The following is a 21,178-nucleotide window of genomic DNA, read 5'->3' as shown; positions in this document are numbered from 1 at the left end:
CAGGGGCATGATGTCCGCAGGGTCCGCTGGCAACACAGAGGCAGATTCAAACCCGGCCCAGGCAGCCCATGGAAGGCTGCCACAGAAGGATGCTGACATCTCCATGGATCCCGGCTCTGGTTGGACACGGCAGGCGGGAGGGCAGGTCGGCAGGGCAGTCGGCCCCCTTGTTTCTCAGACAAGCGCCTCACAGCCCTCCTGGGGGAGGTGGCAGCCAGGAGAGAAACCCTTGTCCCCAGAGAAGGGATGAGGGGGCCCCCCCCCCACCTCACCAAAAAGGCCTGGGAGGAGGTGGCATCATGGGTCAGCAGCCATGATGTGGTGAGGCGCACATGGGCGCTGTGCCGGAGGTGCTTTAATGAATGATCTCCTGCGATCAGGAAGGGTGAGTACCATGTTGGCATGGGTCACTTTGCAGAACAGTGAAGAATTGGCCATCCCCACACCCACCTCCCCCAGACCTCAGAGGTGTTAGGGTGTGACTGGCAAATGTCAATGAGGCAGGAACTGGCCAAGGGGGTGAGCCCTGGCTGCTTGGACTCAGTGCCTAGTGGCTCCAGGGTCACGAATCAGCTGAGCCCTGCGAGGTGTTCCTCAGGCAGGGTTGGCCAGGCTGCAATGGCAATGCAGGTAGAGAGTGGACTCATCAATGCTCCTCTATCCTTCCAGGAAAAGACATCCCATAACAATGCAGAGAGGTTGCAGACTGGCGGGGGACCCCCACACCTCCTCATCCTCACTCGTTATGAGCAGGAGGCCCTGGAGCTGGAGAGGCACCACGCACCTCGGTGCCAGACGAAGGTAAGAGTGCAGTGCACTGAGGCGAGAATGTAGGATATTGCAACCATTCTAGTGTCATCTCTATACTGATGTGAACCTCAAACCTAGAGTCCCCATTGATAATCAAAAGACGAGGGCGCCACAAGAGGCATATCTCTGTCTCACCAGGGTGCCTGGCATGCGCAGTGACAGTGTCATGACTTAAACTAATGACATATCTTTCTTGTCCCTATTTGGCTCATCAGCAGGCCCACCCCTGACCTCAGAGGACCACCATGCTTAGCACGCATCTGCGTCACAACCTCTCTGTCAAGCAGGCACCAGAGCAGCCTCCTCGGTGGGCATAAAATCATTGTCTAGTATCTCGATGCACATTGGTGAGGGCACTTCACACTCGCTTGAGGTGCAGGTAGAGGCAGAGAGTGCCCAGGGCGCCGGCAGTCGGAGGACTGCTGGGGATCAGGAACATGCTCAGTCGGTGGCTGATGATGTGTCTCTGGAGTCGTCCCTGAGGCAGCAGATGCTGGAAGTCCAGCAGAGTGTGCGGGAGGATCTGGCAGAGATACATGAGGGAATGCGTACCATGGTGTCCATTGTGGAGGAGTCCCTGCGGAGCATGACCACTGCGTTGACCCTCATGGCTGAGCACAATGCCTCCTCCATGGAGAAAGTGGCGACTCTCATGGAGAGACCACTCCAGTGATTCAATCAGGAGTCCCTGGGATTGTGCTGGGACCTGCAAGCCCTCACACCGGCCTCAGCTGGTCAGTGCCAGTGTGGGAGATGCATTGGGCACCCAGTATCCCAGCTCGGTGCCCGTCCATCAATAGTGAGCAGGGAGGTCCAATGCGACCTCACGTTGGCACACAAGTTTCCTGTTGTCTCTGCGGGCTCCTCTCAGGGCACTCTGGGTGACTGCAGCAGCTCTTCCGCCCCTCTACCAGTGACAGTGGCATCTGATGAGGCTGCAGCGACTGGGGAGATGCCAGCTGTGGCACTGGCCGCTCCCTCCCAGGCGGAGCCAGCACAGGCTCCACAGGCCAGAGGACAACCGCCAAGGTCATCAAGGCCAACAGGACAGCAGAGTGAGCAGGCTGGCTCCAATGCCGGTGCCAGTGAGGGGGGAGCACCTATAAGTAGCACCCACAAACGTAAATGTAAAGCACCTTAAGCACAAGATGGTCTTATCACGGGTGATATTTTGTTCCCCCATTTTTCTTTACATTTCTTTCATGGTGTGATTACAAACACCGGTTAATGTGCATTTCAGCTCTGTTTCACATTCACAATTGAATGAGATGTTATTTTGTGCTATTGGCCTCTGTATGCTTCACTTGTTCTGTAGGTGCAAGGAAGGCCATTATGTAATGATGGACATGTATCTCCTGAAACTTTATTGCACAGGCACAGACTGTGTGTTGTTGGTCAAGGAACTGGTCCTGTCAGGTATCGAGCATGGAGCCTGTGGCCCTGGCATGTGGTGGTAGTTCTTAGTTGGTAGGCTAGCTGAAGGAGCATTGGATCAAAGCTTGCCAGGTGTCCCTGCCTCCCTGGAGTTTACCCAGGTCAGCGTCCATGCCCTCAACGTTCTCCTCAGCATGCCCATCTTCAGACTCACGACTGGACTCATCATCTGTTGCCTGTGCAGTTGCGTCAAGATCCTCTTCCTCCAGTGGGTCCCTCTTGCCAGTGTCAGATTGTGTCACAGGGCAGCATACAACCACTATCAGTGACACATGATCTGGGGGGTATTGCAGTGCGCCCCCTGAATGGACCAGGTATCGGAAGCGCATCTTGAGAAGGCCGATGGTTCTTGCTACCACAGCCCTTGTGGAGCCGTGGCTCCTATTGTAGCGCTGCTCAGCCTCTGTTCTTGGATTGCGGAGAGCGTCATGAACCACCTTCTGAGGGGATAGCCCTTGTTACCCAGCAGCCATCCATCCAGCCGGGCTGGAGCACTGAAGAGCCTCAGCACCTGGGAGTGCCTCAGGATGAAAGCGTCATGGGAGCTGCCTGGGTACCTTGCACAGACTTGTAGAATCAGCATCCTGTGATCACACACTATCTGCACGTTCATGGAGTGGAAGCCCTTCCTGTTGATGAAGGCACCCGGCTCACCCGCTGGCGCCTTGATGGCCACATGTGTACAGTCTATTGCACCCTTGATGCAGGGGAAGCCAGCAATGGCCGCAAAGCCTCTGGCTCACTCAGACTGGCTGGCCTCGTCCGTGGGGAAATGAATGAAAGTCAATGCACTGCTGTACAGAGCCTTTGTCACCCGTTTGACGCAACTGTGGACAGCTGATTGGGAGACTCCACACAGATCCCCCACTGACCCCTGGAAAGAGCCGAAGGCATAGAAGTTGAGGGCTACTGTGACCTTCAGAGCCACTGGCATGGGATGTCCACCCACACAGTCAGAGCTGATCTCTGGCCCGATCCTCTGACAGTTGGAGATCACTGTCTCCCTTGAGAGGCGGAGCCTCCTTTGGCACTGCACCTCGGACATATTGAGGTAGCTGCATCACCACCTGTAAACCCTGGCAGCAGGATAGTGGCATCTTCTGTGGCCCCTTCCACCTTGGACTTCCTGTTGGCCCTGCGCCCCTTGTGCCTGCGCCTCTCCTCCCACAGGTCCCTCCCCTGGAAGCTGCATAGGGACACCTGGCCTCCTCTCCCTTCTGCTCCTCTCTTCCTCCTCAGAGGAGGTGCCTCCAGCAGAGGCCACAATCCCCATTACCAGGGTTATGGAAGGCTGTCTGATACCTGGGAGGGGCCACATAGTCTGAATCCTCCAGGGGCCTGGAAGACAACAATGAGTCCTGAACAGAAACTGAGAAATGCTCAGAATGCTGCTCTGAAGCGAAATGAAGCTTTCCAGTTTACAGAAACAACCAGCAAGTTATATCCAAAACTCCCCACTACTCGCATTGACAATGCCTCTGACCCTTCTAATCCCGCCTGTGGATGAGCTTTGGCTCATTGTGGCCTGCCCATTTTTCCCGTGCAACAGCTGAAAAATCTCACAGGCTGCGTAAATTCTGAGGCAATTGATGTGTCAAAGGCCTTAACTGGCCTCTAAATTAATGGTGGGCGCATCTCCATCCCCATCGCGCACCCACCTAGCGAAATATCGCAAGAGTATGCGTTGATGTCGGCACACTCAGCCATTGTCATCGTGCATTAGTTCACGCTCGAGCAGGCCGGGCACGTGCCCGCCCGCCAAACAAAAAATTCTGTCCCAGGATTTTGACCCAGCGACAGTGAAGGTACGGCGATATATTTCCAAGTCAGAATGGTAAGTGTCTTGGAGGGGAACATCCAGGTGGTGGTGCTCCCATATATCTGCTGCCCCTTGTCCTACTAGGTGGTAGAGGCCGTGGGCTTGGAATGTGCTGTCAAAGGAGCCTTGGTGAGTTGCTGTAGCGCATCTTGTACATGGCGCACACTGCTGCCACTGTGCATCAGTGGTGGTGGGTGTGAATGTTTATTTTGAGGTTGATGGGGTGCCATTCAAGTGGGCTGCTTTGTCCTGAATGGTGTCAAGCTTCTTGAGTGTTATTGAAGCTGCACTCATCCAGGCAAGTGGAGAGCATTCCATCACACTCCTGACTTGTGCCTTGCACGTGGTGCACAGGCTTCGGGGAGTCAGGAGGTGAGTTACTTGCCTCAGGATTCCCAGCCTCTGACCTGCTCTTGTAGCCACAGTATTTATATGGCTAGTCCAGTTCCGTTTCTGGTCAATGGTAACACCCAGGATGTTGATAGTGGGGTATTCAGCGATGGTAATGCCACTGAATGTCAAGGGGAGATGGTTAGATTCTCTTTTGTTGGAGATGGTCATTGCCTGACACTTGTGTGGCATGAATTTTACTTGCCACTTGTCAGCCCAAATCTGGATATTGTCCAGGTCTTGCTGCATTTGGACATGGACTGCTTCAGTATCTGAGGAGTCCAAATGGTGCTGAACACTGTGTAATCATCAGTGAACATCCCCACTTCTGACCTTATGATGGAAAGAAGGTCATTGATGAGGCAGCTGAAGATGGTTGGGCCGAGGACACTACCCTGAGGAACTCCTGCAGTGATGTCCTGGAACTGAGATGACTGACCTCAAACAACCCACAGCCATCTTCCTTTGTCCTAGGTATGACTCCAACCAGTGAAGAGTTTTCCCCATGGTTCTTATTGACTCCAGTATTGCTCGGGCTCCTTGATGCCACACTCTGTGGCTAAAAGTGTTCTTGTTATTAAAATGATTTTGTGTATTTGTTTTTCTATAAAAGAGGCAACTGAAGTATCAGCAGTCAAATCTCAGATATTGCATTCAGTTACTTGAACAAGTACTTTGTCTTTATGCTTAAAGGAAAGGTGATCTGGAGGCTAGTTTCCATCACTTCATCAAGAAGAACTGAAGTTTTCAGTTACTGAATAATGGAGCAGAAAAGATCAGCAGAATTACATACATGGAATATATGACACAGAGACAGGCCATATGGTCCAACCACCCATTTATGCTCTACTACAACCTCCTCCCATCTTTTCTCATCTAAATCTTCCATCATAACTCTCTATTTCTTTCTCCCTCATATGCTTGTCATAAATGCATCTATACTATTTGTTTCAACAATTGTGATGCAAATTTCACACTCCCATCATTCTCTGGGAAAAGAAGTTTCTTCTGAATTTGGGTTTCTTGGACACTGTCCTAGCGGCCTCCAGTTATGTTAATGGCCTTGAGTTACGTGCTTCCCCACAAGAAGAAACATCCTCTCTGCATCCACCCCATCAAAACTTTTAATAATTTTAAAGAACTCTATTTGGTGAACACTCAGCCTTCTTTTTTTTCAAGAGGAGTGAGATTCAACCTGTCAACCCTTTCCGATACACCTACACATTTCTGGTATCACCTTTGTAAATCTTCTCTGCATCCTCTCCAGTGCCTCTATATCCTTTTTATAACATGGCAACTAGAACATCACATAGTACTCCAAGTGTGGTCTAACCGAGGTTTAACACTAGTTCAGTATAACTTCCCTACTTTTCAATTCTATCCTTCTGTAAATAAAGCCAAGGGCAGAATTTTCCGTGCCCGCTGGCATTGGGCGTGCTCGGCGGGTGCGGGCAGACAATATGGCGAGAAGGCCAGAAATTGGTTTCACGACATCATGAAACCGGTTTGTAAACGTCCACTCAGCCATCAGACGTCGGGAGCCTCATTATAATACGCCTGCATATCATTATAAGACCAGCCTGTCAGAATCGTGCCCCCCACTCCCCACCCCCCCAACCACAGTTGGATCTTCTGCCCACGCCAGCACGATTGCACGCTGGTGGAGAATACGTCTTGACAAGTGTGACGTGCAGAAGTCGGGGCGTTCCACCGGGGCCTTGCTCACATTGCAGATATCCAAGGAGCAGAAGATGCTGGAGCCCCACAGCAAGGGCACACTGGAGGAATGTCCATGGCATTCTGGGTGGATGCTCATGGGCATGTTTCTGCTGCGAAGCAGCTCATGGAAGTTGGAATGTCACCGTTGATGCTCACAATGGATGATGGTCGAGGAGGCCGGGGGTGGGGGGAAGGTCCAGCTCTGTTTAGGAGAGGAAGATGTACCAGGGGTTGGGAGAGGAAGGTCTAGGATCGACTGGCAGAGGAAGAGGTGTCTGGATGGGGTGAGGTTGTGAGGGGGTGGAATGAAGGGGTCAGGATAGGGTGAGGTTGGGAGGGGGGAACGAAGGTGTCAGGATGGGCTGAGGTTGGGAGAGGGAGAATTAAGGTCATCAGGATGGGGTGAGGTTGGGAGGGGGGAATGATGGGGTCAGGATGGGCTGAGGTTGGGAGAGGGGGAATTAAGGTCATCAGGATGGGTTGAGGTTGGGAGGGGGGAATGAAGGGGTCAGGATGGGGTGAGGTTGGGAGGGGGGAATGAAGGGTTCAGGATGGGGTGAAGTTGGGAGGGGGGAATGAAGGGTTCAGGATGGGGTGAGGTTGGGAGGATGGGGATGAAGGTGTTGAGTGGGGGGGAAGGAGTATGGGGGAGGAGGGGCTAACAGGGGAGAAGACAGTAGCTGGGGAAGTAGGTGCAAGAGGGATGGAAGGTATAAGGGAAGGGGTCAGAGGGGGGAAGGAGTGCGGAGAGGGGAGAGAGTCTGAGGAGGAGGAAGGAATGCGAAGAGGGGAGGGAGTAAAGCTGGAAGAAGAAGTAAGGATGGAGGATGGAGTCGGGGAGGGGGAAGGACTAAGCGAGGGTAGAGTTCAAGGTGGGGAAGGACCAAGGAGGAGGGAGTCCGGTGGGGGGAAGTAATTCCAAGGGGGATAGGGGTTCCAATGGGGGAAAAGGATTCCTGGGAGAAGGAATCCAGAGGGGGAATGTGGTTCTGGGGTGGGGGGGGAGCGGTTTCAAGGGGGAAGGATCCAGAGGGAAGGATGTCCAGGTGGAAGTGCAAAGGAGGGCCCTGTTGAGTTCATGACTGCCTCCTGGGGAGCAAACTGAGGGTGGGCGTGGAGAGAGGGAATGGTGGGAATGACTAAGGGCAGAGTGAGGTGGGAGGGTGGGAGGGTGAGGGTTTGACAGTAGCAGTAGAAGGAACGGCGAGGGTAGTTGGTGGGGACTCGAGGCAGACACGGACCCTGGGGGTGGGAAGGAGGAGGTCGGTGAGGTGAATGTGAATGAGGGTGGGATTTTCGGAAAGGAAGGGAATGTGCACATTCACCTGGACATCCCTGAAGGAAAATGGTTGTGGCTGAGAGGTCACGGAGGGGAGGTGGAAGGTGATGCTGGAGGGGTCACCTGTGATAGGGGAAAGGAAATTGGTGACTGGAGGAGGGGAAAAGACGGGGGAACGAACGAAAAACCGAATCAAGACCACGCTGCCTAAATCGAAAGTGAAATGAGAAAGTGGGAGAGATCAGGTGCTTCATGGGAGTGTGGTCAGTGGGTCGGTGGAGATACAGGTCAGCTCAGATGGACAACTGAAAGTGAACCCCAGCAGGCAGCATTGAAAATGCTCAGGGCATTGAGATGAGTGTGATACAGGAAGGATCCGCATGCGTGTGGGAGAGTGGTTGCACGAGGCTCCGAAAGGCCCAGCCACACACACACACACTTCTCCCTCCAGAATCAGGGGCTCACAGGCAAAGGGGACTCGGAGGGAGAGGACACCTCTGAGCTTCCTGAGTGGATGACCAAGGGGTGTCTAACTGCTGCTCCTTCTCCCTTTGGGTGGCCCGGGACCCCAGCCTGACTCCTTGAGGGGAAGGAGCAGCTGGAGGGACGTTGGCTGTCTAGTAGTGTGAAACTGCTGGCATGTCAGCCTCTGGCCTTGACTCCTCAGCCCAATGAAAATTCAGCCCATGGTGTTTTGTTTGCCATGGTTTATTTACATTATTTGCCTTTATACCTTACCATGGTAATCTTATCTTTCAGCTCCATCTGTGCATCTGACTGAGTAGATGTTTTTAAATATTAGGATTGTTACTGCAGGGTGCTAGTGCAGTTAGTTTCTCTCGTTTTTACAAGCTGTAGAGGCCAATTGCACAAAAACGCTTCGAATTATTGATGAACAAAGTTTTTGCTGAACACCAGCCAGTCTTATTTCAATGTTTAGGTTAAAACATTTTTGAATGATCTGCAAGTGTTACATAAATCTATTCACTGTGTCTTTTTTTTAAAAATGGCGGCGTTACTACCACAATGAGACAATGCAGCCTTGCCCCAAATTACTAATAGCACAGATTGGCAATACAGTAATTTTACTGCCAACATCTTTAAAAATAACTGTTTTAAATTATATCTACCCTTTCTTACACTCATTCATGCTGCATGGTAAAAGCAGGTTGCTATTTGCTCCCTACCTATCCCGCTCTTTTGTGCCAAATGATGCTGCATGCTCTCATCCCTTTTCAGGCTGACCCTCTATGTATGATATACTGACAAATAAGATAGTTTCATTAATGGACTTGTCACTCAACTGAAGATGTCCTAATAATCCCTTTATTTCACAGTGGCAGCCTCAAGTCTGTCGGCAGTTTCTTTAAACGGGGGGATGGCGAATTCTCCGAAGGATTGGAGAACCAATTTAAGACACAGTTTTCCCTGGTTCTTCTGGGGGCCGCAGGATTACCACCAGCAAACCTAAACAGATGCCAGTGGTCGAACTGATTCTGTTTAAGGACAATCTGATCATTGATCCTGACAATCCAGGGTTGCTTTGCAAAACTGGGCTGAGCATTTACAGTTGCTTGTCTGTTTCCACTGCTGCATTGGAATATAACATATAATGCAAACGGGCAGATTGAAAAGCACCAGCATAAAATGGCTTGATTTAAAGTCAAGAATCCTCCAAGGAAAAAGCTGGTAAATGTACATATGTGAACAGCACTGCTCCTTTAATATCATTACTGTGAAATTTGTAGGTGATGACAAAAGGGCTGCACTGCACATGTCCAAAAAAGCAAAGCTTCCAGTGTCAAAAAACTTATATAAAACTTACAAAAAACTTACTTGAAGCTTATTGTCATCATTCCTTGTTTGATTATTGCTGCCTCAAAATTGTGGGAGGAAGTTGGACTTTTGTGAATGTTACGGTAAAAAAGGATGTCATAGATTTACTGGATAGGATAAATAGAGTTAGACAATAACAGTGCTCAAAGTAACAGTCTGAATGGGGTGCATCCGAGGTTGTCTCCGAAATTAAGGTTGGTAATAATGGAGGCTCCGATCACAATCTTCCAATCCTCCTTTAATATGGAAGAGGTAACCACATGTTAGCGAGCCCATAAAAGAGCAAACCTAACACTAGGGGTGGTATCGTCCCAGGTTTGCACTAAGTAGGGTTGCGGGCAGGTAAAACCATATTTTACCCACTGGCTAGCAATGGCAGCTTCTCACGCTGTGTCGTCCCAAACCCGCCGCATTAATTATGCATTCCCAGGAGACACGCAGTTTCCATGGCAGGCAGGCTTTCATTCACCCGGCACGCCATCACCTCGCCACTTCATCACACTGGGCGCCATATTTAAAGTGCAGCCATATGCACGCCTCTCAGTGCTTCCAGCCCATGACTGCTATGCAGAAGACAGGATGGCCCTGTAAGGCAAGAAGACTACAGCCCCCCAGTGACGCCTCTCTCGAGCCCCTTTTTGCACTTGGCGGAGGCCCACTGTGAGGTCCTCTACCCCCGCTCTGGACGCAGGATGGGCAGCTGCATCACCAATCCAGCATGGGAGGCGGTGGCAGCGGTGGTCAGCGCCAATTCCCTACAAATAGGACAGCCACCAAGTACTGCTACAGGATGAATGGTCTCATCCCTTCCGCCAGGGTAACTCACTCTTCTCATCACTCTCAACTCACACACTCACAAACCCATCACACATCCACAGGGATCTCACACCTCAAGGGGCAACACCACAAACTCTTGCACATTGCGGGGTGGGGAGATGGTGGCATAGTCACTGGACTAGTATTCCAGAGACTGAGTGTAATGATCCGGGGATCCAGGTTTGAATCCCACCGTGGTAGATGATGAAATTTGAGTTCAATAAAAGTCTGGAATTTAAAAGTCTGATAATTACCATTGCTGATTGTTGTAAAAACCCATCTGGTTCACTTGCATCTTTAAATCAAACAAAAAACACACCCTCACATCTCTATCAGCTCACATCCTCACCCCATCCATGGCTCTGCTCACCACACAAACATTCCACACGGTGCCATGTGTCCTGTTCGCACTCACGGTGTCTGTTTTCATGCAGGAGAAGCTGGCTCACAATAGCAGGGAGAGGTCCCAGACCGGGGGGGTGGAGTGGCCCTCAGTAGACCCCTCGCTCATTTTGAGGAGGGTGCTATCGAGTTGACTGGTGAGGATGTGGACAGTGCCGGCAGTAACAGTGAAGTCGGCGGCAATCATCTTCGTGAGGCTCCTGCGCCACATCATCCAGTGTCAAGAGGGCTGCTTCGGGGATTGACAGCTACAATTAGGTAAATTATAAGTATGTATTGAAGACAACTTATCAGACGCCTTCTGGAATTTTCCATTTTGCAGATGGGCCTCATTGAAGCTGAAGGCCTGTTGAAGGATGGAAGCGGCCTGTTGCTGGCAGACTCAGGTCCAATGATGCCTCGTTTAATTCTCCTACTCCCTTCCCCCCACCCTTTAGCTACGTTTACCAGAGGGCTGCAGATGTAGGCCATCTTGTGGATGGGGGTCTTCCTACACAATGGTGGCCTGGCAGCTGTGGCCACTTTTTATCTTTAAAATTTTAAGATGTCTTCAGAGGGTGCCCTTTTGTTGTCCTACCTACATCGGTAGCACCCACCTCTCCTAGTGGAGTTGCCGGCCGCCCACCCAAGAAAGCCTCGAATACTCAAATTAGCTCTCTCAGCTTTGGAATGGGCTCCCGCAGGCAGCCTCTTAACTGGCCGCCTCCTTGAAAATCTCCCTTGCAGTCCCGCTGCTGGCATATTCAGGTTCCCGACCCACGCTTAATCCCAAAGGTAGAATTGGGACCTGGGAACAGAAGTCCAGCTCCATAAGACAGTTTTAAAAAATATATATTTTAATCCAGCATTGTAATTATTGTAAGGGATGTTTTCCTTACAAATGCACAAAGAAACCTTTTAAGACTGCAATCCACAGATTTTAGGCTATTAAGGGATATTGAGCATAAAGGGGAAAATGGGTTTGGGATTCAGGTCTGCCATGACATCACTGAACGGGAGAACAGGTTGAATAGCCTTATCCTGTTCTTCTGTAAAAGTGTATAATGTCAACTGAAAATCCAGAAAAATAAATACCTTTATTACATGTTAAACACAAAATGTCACAGTTGCAGTGTTTCATTGCTCTCTATAAAGATAGGAGCGCAGTTTGACTTCTTTAGCTCTTGTTCTGGTAACTGTTTTCATTATGTAGGAAAGTGAAAAGGAAATATAGATTTAAAAGAAAAATAAATCGACGTACCTACACATCAATCTGAGAAAGAATGTGTGAACCAACCTCTGGTGAGAAGCAATTTCACTCCGTGGTTGCTTAAAGGAGAACTGTGTTCATGGGAAATACAATTAGTTCAGTCTTGTTTTGCGAGACAACCAGGAAAGTTACTTGTCATTTTTGTCGCAATGACAATATATCTAAGGTGATGAGGTGGCACATTTCAACATGCATTTTGGATTAGAAAAGAAATAAGAAATAACTTGATAAACCTTTCCTGTCGACACTGCCCTTTTAAATTGTTATCTGCAATAAAAAAAGAACTTACATTGGATAATAAGTAACAATTCAAGCCTGCCTTTCTACAAACATTGTGAGTTTATTATTTTAATCACTTTTCACAAAGTAATGGGTCTGTTTCAAAGCCTTCTGATCAGTGTTCCATAGGTTGAAAAATCACCAAACCAAATACAGAACAGGAAGGAAAACATGAGCAGACAGTACAGTGCTGAAAAGTAGAAAAAGAGTTCTGTGTTTCACCAGTTATCAAAACAGAATGTTCCAAAAACCCGCTGCTGTTTTATTTTATTAAAAATAAAGATCTAATGAAGATGACCGTGCAAATGACACAACCATCTCTGTGAGCTTCCCCAGAATGTGTTGCTGAACCTGAAAACTTTGATTCTGTGCCACAGAAACAGTGGCCAATACAGCGATAAGGTTTCCTGACAGGTCTAACGTAGATTAATTAATTTAAGTTATAAATTCAGGAAGCCCAATGATCAATTAGTCCGTAATAACGCTAACACCTGTCTGTAGCCCCATGGTCCGAACCTATGCTCGCAAAAACTGGATGAAACTGGTTTGCATCTCATAATTCTCTCACTACAATTCCTTCATGCAATGTGTTTTGCTTAGGTTATTAAGAAATGAGGTAAAAATAACTAATCAGAAACAAAACAGATGGTCAACACATGCCTTGAAATGACTTCTCCTGTAGTGCTCACCATGGTAAACATTTTTTCTCTTCCTCCACATTCCACTCATGTTGTGCAGCTGTTGAGACTTTGTCCACCCATTGAAAGTCTCCCCTAAACATCATGTTCTTTGTAAACAGAATAGTATGATATACTCTTTTAACTAAATGTTATGGGCAACAGTAGCGAAAGCAAACATCAGTCCACTGGTAAACTCGAGACCCATTTACACAAAAATGCTTGACTAGTGCTCATGGGAATTGCATTCTTTTCATAAGTGATGCTGCTAATTTTTTTGTGTGACTGTGCGTGTTGCTTTTAAACAGACACGCACTTTTGATATGTGGTCTCTGGTCAAATATTAGGTAACCCTTGCACGGAGCTTGGTTGCTCTTCCAGAATGTTTCAAGTTTGGATCTAAGGTTTGTCTCTCGCTTAAACTCACTTTTGACAGCTGGTGAGCTTTGACAGCCCTCAGTCAGACTGCTCAAGTACGAAGGAGAAATCAGGCTTTCTATCTTGGCAGAAGCAGGCAGTCATTGATATCATCAAGCTTTCCTCACACAAAACCACGTCTGTTGCTAACTAATTCATAGAAGAACAGCTTTCAGCCCAGATTCAATAGTTTTATTCAGGGTGAGGGACACATAGTGGAGAGTGACTTCCAAGCAGAACAGAAAAGGGGAACATATAAAGACCTAAGACCCTTGTTTTCTGTTAACCTTCTGAGCACCACTGTACAGCATAGCAAATGACATCCTTAAATGACAGTATTCAGCAATGAACTAAACAGTCATATATTTGGCTTTTGCAGCAACAAATTCAATATTAACTAACTTTATCCCTTAAATAGTCAAAACACATGCCCATTTATTGCATTACACCTTTCAAAGGTCTCACATAGTAATTCAAAGTATGGATTCAGGGTTTGAGACCTCCAAAATGTCACATGGCCTAGGCTAAAAAAAAATAACTGTTTCAAATAACAGTTTATTTGTTAAGAGTCTAATAATATTTTGATTGACTAAATCTGGTTGAATCAAAGCTACCAAAAAGGTAACCAACTGAAACTGGGCAATTATATCCATCAACCTTTTCAAACCCGCTGTTAAACCAGCAAGGACCATAAAACTAACTGATCGAGTTGCTTAAGTCGTTTTCACACTGTTTTTCTTCTTCACTCATGTCAGTAGATTAAACTAGAAATTAACATTTATAATATAACACAATCTAATACATGAAACTAAAATAAAGAAAATTGCTGAACTATAAAGTTGGTTATTCAACGTGAGGAATATCAGTCAGATCTTCCTCGCCCACACCCAACTTTTTGGATTGGAGACTGGTGCCTGAGGTGAAAATTCCACACTGTTATGTTTCAGTTATAGTAACTCAATGATGGCTCAAGTATCTGACTGATTAAATATGCACTTTTAAACAACAGTTCAATTTGATTAAGGAAATGACCAAAAGCTGCCAAACAGAATGAATAACCAGCACAAAATTGAGCAATCAAATTCTTCAATTTCCATAGCACTGCTAATCGCAAACCAGCAAACGATATCTAATGGGCCTATAAAACTGCTTGCAGAAAACTTGCTATCACTTCTCGACCATTTATATTGCTTTCCAAGCCACTGATCATACACCTAAAAATTAAGTTTCTAACATAATAAAACATAAAACAATTATCAGATAAATCTTACAAACACATCATTAAATTTTACAGTAATTCTTAGGAATTGAATTGCTCTCTACTCAGGCTTATGTGTATCTTATGGGATCAGGAGCTGGTGTTGGTTGTGTTTATCTGCTCAACTAATGATGGGCGGAATCGTCCCAGTTTTTCACTAAGTGCAGTAGTGGGTGGGAAAAACGACCTTTTACTCGCTGGCCGCAATGGTGGTTTTTCACGCCGTCTCGTTCCAAACCCGCCGCAATAATTATGCATTTGTGGGATACACGCTGTTTCGATGGCGGGCTCCGATTCGCCTGCCACGCCGTCACCTCGCCACGACATCACGCCAGGCGCCAGATTTAAAGTACAGCCGCGCTCAGAGCTTCCAGCCCAGGACTGCAGCAAAGAAGACATGGCCCTGAAAGGCAAGAAGACTGCAGCCCTCAAGCATCTTTTGTATGCTGTGGATGCACGCTGTGATGTACAGGAGGGGTAGCTACATTACCAATCTGGCTTGGTAGGCGTTGGCAGTAGTGATCAATGCCAATGCTGCACAGAAGAGGTTGGCCATCCAATGCAGATAGAAGATGAATGATCTCATCCGTGCAGCCAGGGTAAGGCAACCATCTCACCACTTTAAACTCACACACTCAAGCCCATCACACATTCACTGGCATCTCACTCACTGCCAGCTCAAGGGATATCACCACTCATTCTCACACACGCATCCTCACATGTCCACCTGACCTCATCTTCTCTGGAGACTGCCTCTTCAGGCATCACCATCTTGAGGCCACTTGCACAGATCAACATGTGTCCCTGACACACACACTTTGGAATACCATCCTTCCCCAGTACAGCCCTCGCCCTGCAGCCTCTTCCCTTCCTGAGGCCACTTCCCCCCCTTTGCCGAGCAAGACCTTGCCCTTCAGCCGGTGAAAAGCCACTCACATATGGCAGATCTGGTAAGTAGAGACCTACCCATGAGCTCCCCTAAAAGTCATGTGGTGCTGCCTATGAAGCCTGGCACTGATGACTGCGAGTGCTGCCCGAAGCAAGATAGGCAAACAAACCTTGAAGCCCTGAGCGAAGTGCAGCTCGCCAAGTGCATGGCTTACAGATACTTTTGTAAAGCACGTCGGTGCGTTTCCCCACCGATGTGGGCAGACAATCCAGTGGGGTGGGGGTGTCCAGTGGGGTTGGGGGGGGTGATGAGTCCGTCGGGTTGGCATTATAATGATATGCTGATGTATTCCAATGAGGTCCCTGATGTCCAATGGTGGGGACGATTGCAAACTGGTTTCACGACGTCGGGAAACCGATTTTCAGCCTTCTTGCCATATTGTCTGCTCACGCCACCGAGCACACCTGACACCGGTGGGCACGGAAAATCCTGGCCGATGTTTCTTCACCTCATGTTCGACCTATGGGCCAGGATTTCCCAGTCGGCGAGCAGGGGGGTGGGGGCCCGCTCGCCAACGTGTAAAATGACGCAGGATGACATTGGGCAGAACTCCCGACCTCACCCCGTCCCATTTCAATTTTCGGGTCGGTGGAGGCTCAGCTGAATCAGCTGTGCGCCCGCCAACCTGTCAATGGCCAATTGAGGCCTTTGACAAAGTAATTAATGTAATTAGTGGACCTGCCCGTCCAATTAACATTATCGGGCAGGCCAGGTGCCCTGGCGGGCATTGGAAAAAGCATGAAACCTCATCCATGGGCAGGACGAGGTTTCATATATTCTTATAAATTTTTAATAAAAGTGAAACTGAAAGTGATGGACTTGTCCCAAATCATGTGACAGTGTCACATGAGGGGACATGTCAGGGAAATTTCTTTTTAGTTTTTAATATTTTTTACTGTTGATCCGATCTCCCTGAGGCCGCACTTAGCCTCAGGGAGATGAGTGAGCTTTTTCATGCGCATGTGCGAAAGAGCGCACTCTCGGCTCAGGGAATCCCCCCTCACCCGCACAGGGAGCGCACAGCGCTTCCTTGCGGACGTGATGCTGGGCGGGCCTTAATTGGCCTACCCATGTAAAATGGCGGCACGACCCCAATTGGGGGCGCTGATCGGAGGCGCACCTCCACGCACCCGCTCGTGAGCTTCCCATCCGACAGGGGGAAAATTCTGCCCATGATTGCAGCCTGGGACAATGAGCTGGCATTGTTACGCCTGTCAAAACTTTACACTGACAAAATATTACTCTGGTACCATAATTATGAAGGAAAATTTGGAGTCTAGTTTCATTTATTTACCAATAAATTCCAAAAATATTATCCACTGAAATAAATAATGTCCGTACCTTAGAAAAGTGAATGTTTAGCCTATTTTAATCTATTAACATGTAAGTTTTAAAATACATATGTAGGTGATAAATAGATTCATATGTATTAATGAAAAATTAAAATTGTTAGGGAATGTTAGTTGAGAATTTTTAGACAATAACTGATGAAGATTTTGGAATTTTTTTTTCTGATTTCATTGAATAAATCACATTTATTTTTATTGCTATGATAAGTTGTTTCTCTGCTTAAAGGTGATGGTCACAGGAAATGAAATATTGACATTCACATAACTACTTATTTCAGAAGAAATCTTACTGCTTTTCAGCTACAATCCTGGACTTACTGCCTTACATATACCTTGACCCTATATTGATTCTAAGCAAAGTTTCAGGTTTTTAATGCTAGGGCCATCATTTGCAGTGAGCACCTATTGGAAACTGTGGGCCCTTATACCTTATTTTTCTGACCATATACTGAATTCCCTATCCGGTGCTAACTGTGAGCACTAGGGAGAATGAAGAATTGAATGAAGGGAAAGCCAGTGATCACAATGAACATACATGAGAGACATACCGAGTGGATGAGGTTGACCGAATGAGAGGGCAACAAAGTCAGAGGGAAATAGATAATGAATTAAAGGAAAGCAAAGGGGAGAGAGGCATTTAAAGTTAAAGAGAAGAGAGAGACATTTATTTTCTAGTTTTGTTCAGCGAGTATGCCTCATGAGATCAACGTTACATAAAAACATATTGTGCCTTTCTTAGCTTATTGTTCCTTTCATTAAAAACACCACCGTTTCTGACTCAATGGGGAGAATTTTCTCCCCGTCGGGGGATTGGACGGAAACGGGCGCGGGCGTGCACGTAGCCAATCACCGTCCACGATCGGCTGCACGCTGCCATTTTACATGGGCGGGCCAATTAAGGCCCGACCAGCATGATGCACACCGGGAAGCGCTGTGCGCTCCCTATGCGGGCAGGTGGGGGAGGAGGGAGAGTCAGGGCCTACGCTCTTTCGTGCACAGACATCTTCCTGAGGCACGGAGCTGTCTCAGGGAGATTAGTTTGATTTTTGAAAATTTTAGTAAAAGAAAAAAAAAATTTAAGACATGTCCCCTCATGTGACAGTGTCACATGAGCTGGGACATGTCAATTAATTTTTATTAAAAATTTTTATTAAACTTCAAAAACCTTCATAAAACCTCATCCCGTGGATGAGGTTTCATGATAAATGCGAAGGCTGCCTGGGCTCTTCGCTTGCCCGCCAACCTTAAGGTTGGACGGCCAGCTCAGTTAATTAGTTTAACTGATATTTAAATGGCCTTAATAGGCCTTTTACGGTTCGGCGGGCGGGCAGCTGACTTGGTGCGCGCCCGCCGAACTCAAGACCTGAATGACGCACAGTGACGTCAGGATGCACGCCCTGGTAACCCATTCTAATTCTTTGAATTGCAGAATGGTAAAGCATGAGACAGCTTCATTTCTACTTAGAGAATTTCCTGATATTTATGGACAAATTCAAAAATTAAATCCTTAAAATCAACGTTACAATGTGGTTTCTATTAAAGTTAATGCTATTGCTATTAATTTAAGTTTTAAAATACATATGTAGGGGATAAATTGATTAATATGCATTAATTAAAATTAAAAATGATAGTCAAGGAAAATATTTTATTAAAAATTCATTTTAGGTGCCTGCTGTAGTGTATTGAGAATTGCATTATGCACTTTGTCCACTTAAGTCTACCATACACATGTACTAGCTGTGGGAGTTTGGAGGAAGGATAAAAGGAATCCATTGTTTTAACAACATGTTCAGCAGACCAGTTCCCGAATGCTTTTTATGTTTTTTTATTCATTCATGGGATGTGGGTGTCACTGGCTGGGCCAGCATTTATTGCCCATCCCCTAATTGCCCTTGAGAAGGTGGTGGTGAGCTGCCTTCTTGAACCACTGCAGTCCATGTGGTGTAGGTACACCCACAGTGCTGTTAGAAAGGGAGTTCCAGGATTTTGACCCAGCGACAGTGAAGGAACAGCGATATATTTCCAAGTCAGGATGGTAAGTGTCTTGGAAGCGAACTTCCAGGTGGTGCTGTTCCCATCTATCTGCTACCCTTGTCCTTCCAGATGGTAGCAGTTGTGGGTTTGGAAGGTGCTGTCTAAGGAGCCTTGGTGAGTTCCTGCAGTGCATTTTGTAGATGATAAACACTGCTGCCACTGTGCGTTGGTGGTGGAGGGAGTGAATGTTTGTGGATGGGGTGCCATTGAAGCAGGCTGCCTTGTCCTGGATGGTGTTGAGCTTTTTGAGTGTTGTTGGAGCTGCACTCATCGAGGCAAGTATTCCATCAAACTCCTGACTTGTGCCTTATAGATGTGGACAGGCTTTGGGGAGTCAGGAGGTGAGTTACTCATCGCACGATTCCTAGCCTCTGACATGCTCTAATAGCCACAGTATTTATATGGATGGTCCAGTTCAGTTTCTGGTCAATGGCAATCCCAAGGATGTCGATAGTGGGCAATTCAGTGATGTAAATGCCATTGAATTTCAAGGGGCAATGGCGAGATTCGCTCTTGTTGGAGATGGTCATTGCCTGGCACTTTTGTGGCACAAATGTTACTTGCCACTTGTCAGCCCAAGCCTAGATATTATACAGGTCTTGCTGCATTTGGACATGGACTGCTTCAGTACCTGAGGAATCGCAAATGGTGCTGACCATTGTTCACCATCAGTGAACATCCCCACTTCTGACCTTATGATGGAAGGAAGGTCATTGATAAAGCAGCTGAAGATGGTTGGGCCTAGGACACTACCCTGAGGAACTCCTGCAGTGATATCCTGGAGCTGAGATGACTGACCTCCAACAACCACAACCATCTTCCTTTGTGCTAGGTATGAATCCAACCAGTGGACATTCCCATTGACTCCAGATTTCCTAGGGCTCCTTGATGGCACACTCAGTCAAATGCTGCCTTGATGTCAAGGGCAGTCACTCTCATCTCACCTCTAGAGTTCAGCTGTTTTGCCCATGTTTGGACTAAGGCTCTAATGAGGTCTGGAGCTGAGTGCCCCTGGCAGAACCAAAACTGAGCATCAGTGAGCAGGTTATTTCTAAGCAAGTGCTGCTTGAAAGCACAGTTGATGACCCCTTCAATCACTTTACTGATTATCGAGAATAGACTGATGGGGTGGTAATTGGCTGGGTTGGATTTGTCCTGCTTTTTGTGGACAGGACATACCTGGGCAATTTGCCACATTGCTGGGTAGATGTCAATGTTGTAACTGTCCTGGAACAACTTGGCTAGGGGCGTAGCAAGTTTTGGAGCACACGTCTTCAGTACTATTGCTGGAATATTGTCAGGGCCTATAGCCTTTGCAGTGTCCAGTGCCTTCAGCCATTTCTTGATATCACTTGGAGTGAAACAAATTGGCTGAAGACTGGCATCTGTGATGCTGGGGTCCTCCAGAGGAGGCTGAGATGGATCATCCACTCAGCACTACTGGCTGAAGATTGTAGCAAATGCTTCAGCTTTATCTTTTGCACTGATGTGCTGGGCTGCTCCATCATTGAGGATGGGGATATTTGTGGAGCCTTCTCCTCCAGTGAGTTGTTTAATTGACCACCACCATTCAACGACTGGATGTGGCAGGACTGCAAAGTTTAGATCTGATCTTTTGGTTGTGGGATTGCTTAGCTCTGTCTATCATTTTCTACTTATACTGTTTGGCAGGCAAGTAGTCCTGAGTTGTATCTTCATCAGGTTGACACCTCATTTTTAGGTATGCCTGGTGCTTCTCCTGGCATGCCCTCCTACACTCTTCATTGAACCAGGGTTGATTGTCTGGCTTGATGGTAATGGTAGATTGGGGCATATGCCAGACTATGAGGTTACAGATTGTGTTCGAGTACAATTCTGCTGCTGCTGATGGCCCACAGCACCACATGGTTGCCCAGCCTTGAGTTGCTAGATCTGTTTGAAACCTATTCCATTTAGCACGGTGGTTGTGTCACACATCATGATGGAAGGTATTCTCATTGTGAAGACAGGACTTCATTTCCACAAGGACTATGCGTTGGTCACTCCCACTGATACTGTCATGGACAGATGCATCTGCGGCAGGCAGGTTGGTGAGGATGAGGTCAAGTATGTTTTTCCCTCTTGTTGGTTCTCTCACCACCTGCTCCAGACCCAGTCTAACAGCTATGTCCTTTAGCACTTGACCAGCTCAGTCAGTAGTGGTGCTACCAAGCCACTCTTGGTGATGGACTTTGTAGTCCCCCACCCAGAGTACATTCTGCGCCCTTGCCAACCTCAATGCTTCCTCTGAGTGATGTTCAACATTGAGGAGCACTGACTCACCAGCTTGGGGGAGGCAAGTGCGTGGTATTCAGCAGGAGGTTTCCTTGCCCATGTTTGACCTGATGCCATAAGACTTCACGGGGTCCGGAGTCAATGTTGAGGACGCCCAGGTCAATTCCCTCCCGACTGTATACCACTGTGCTGCCACCTCTGCTGGGCC

Source organism: Cetorhinus maximus, chromosome 5, assembly GCF_964194155.1.
Source record: "Cetorhinus maximus chromosome 5, sCetMax3.hap1.1, whole genome shotgun sequence".
NCBI lineage: Eukaryota > Metazoa > Chordata > Chondrichthyes > Lamniformes > Cetorhinidae > Cetorhinus > Cetorhinus maximus.
This window is presented reverse-complemented; position numbering follows the sequence as displayed.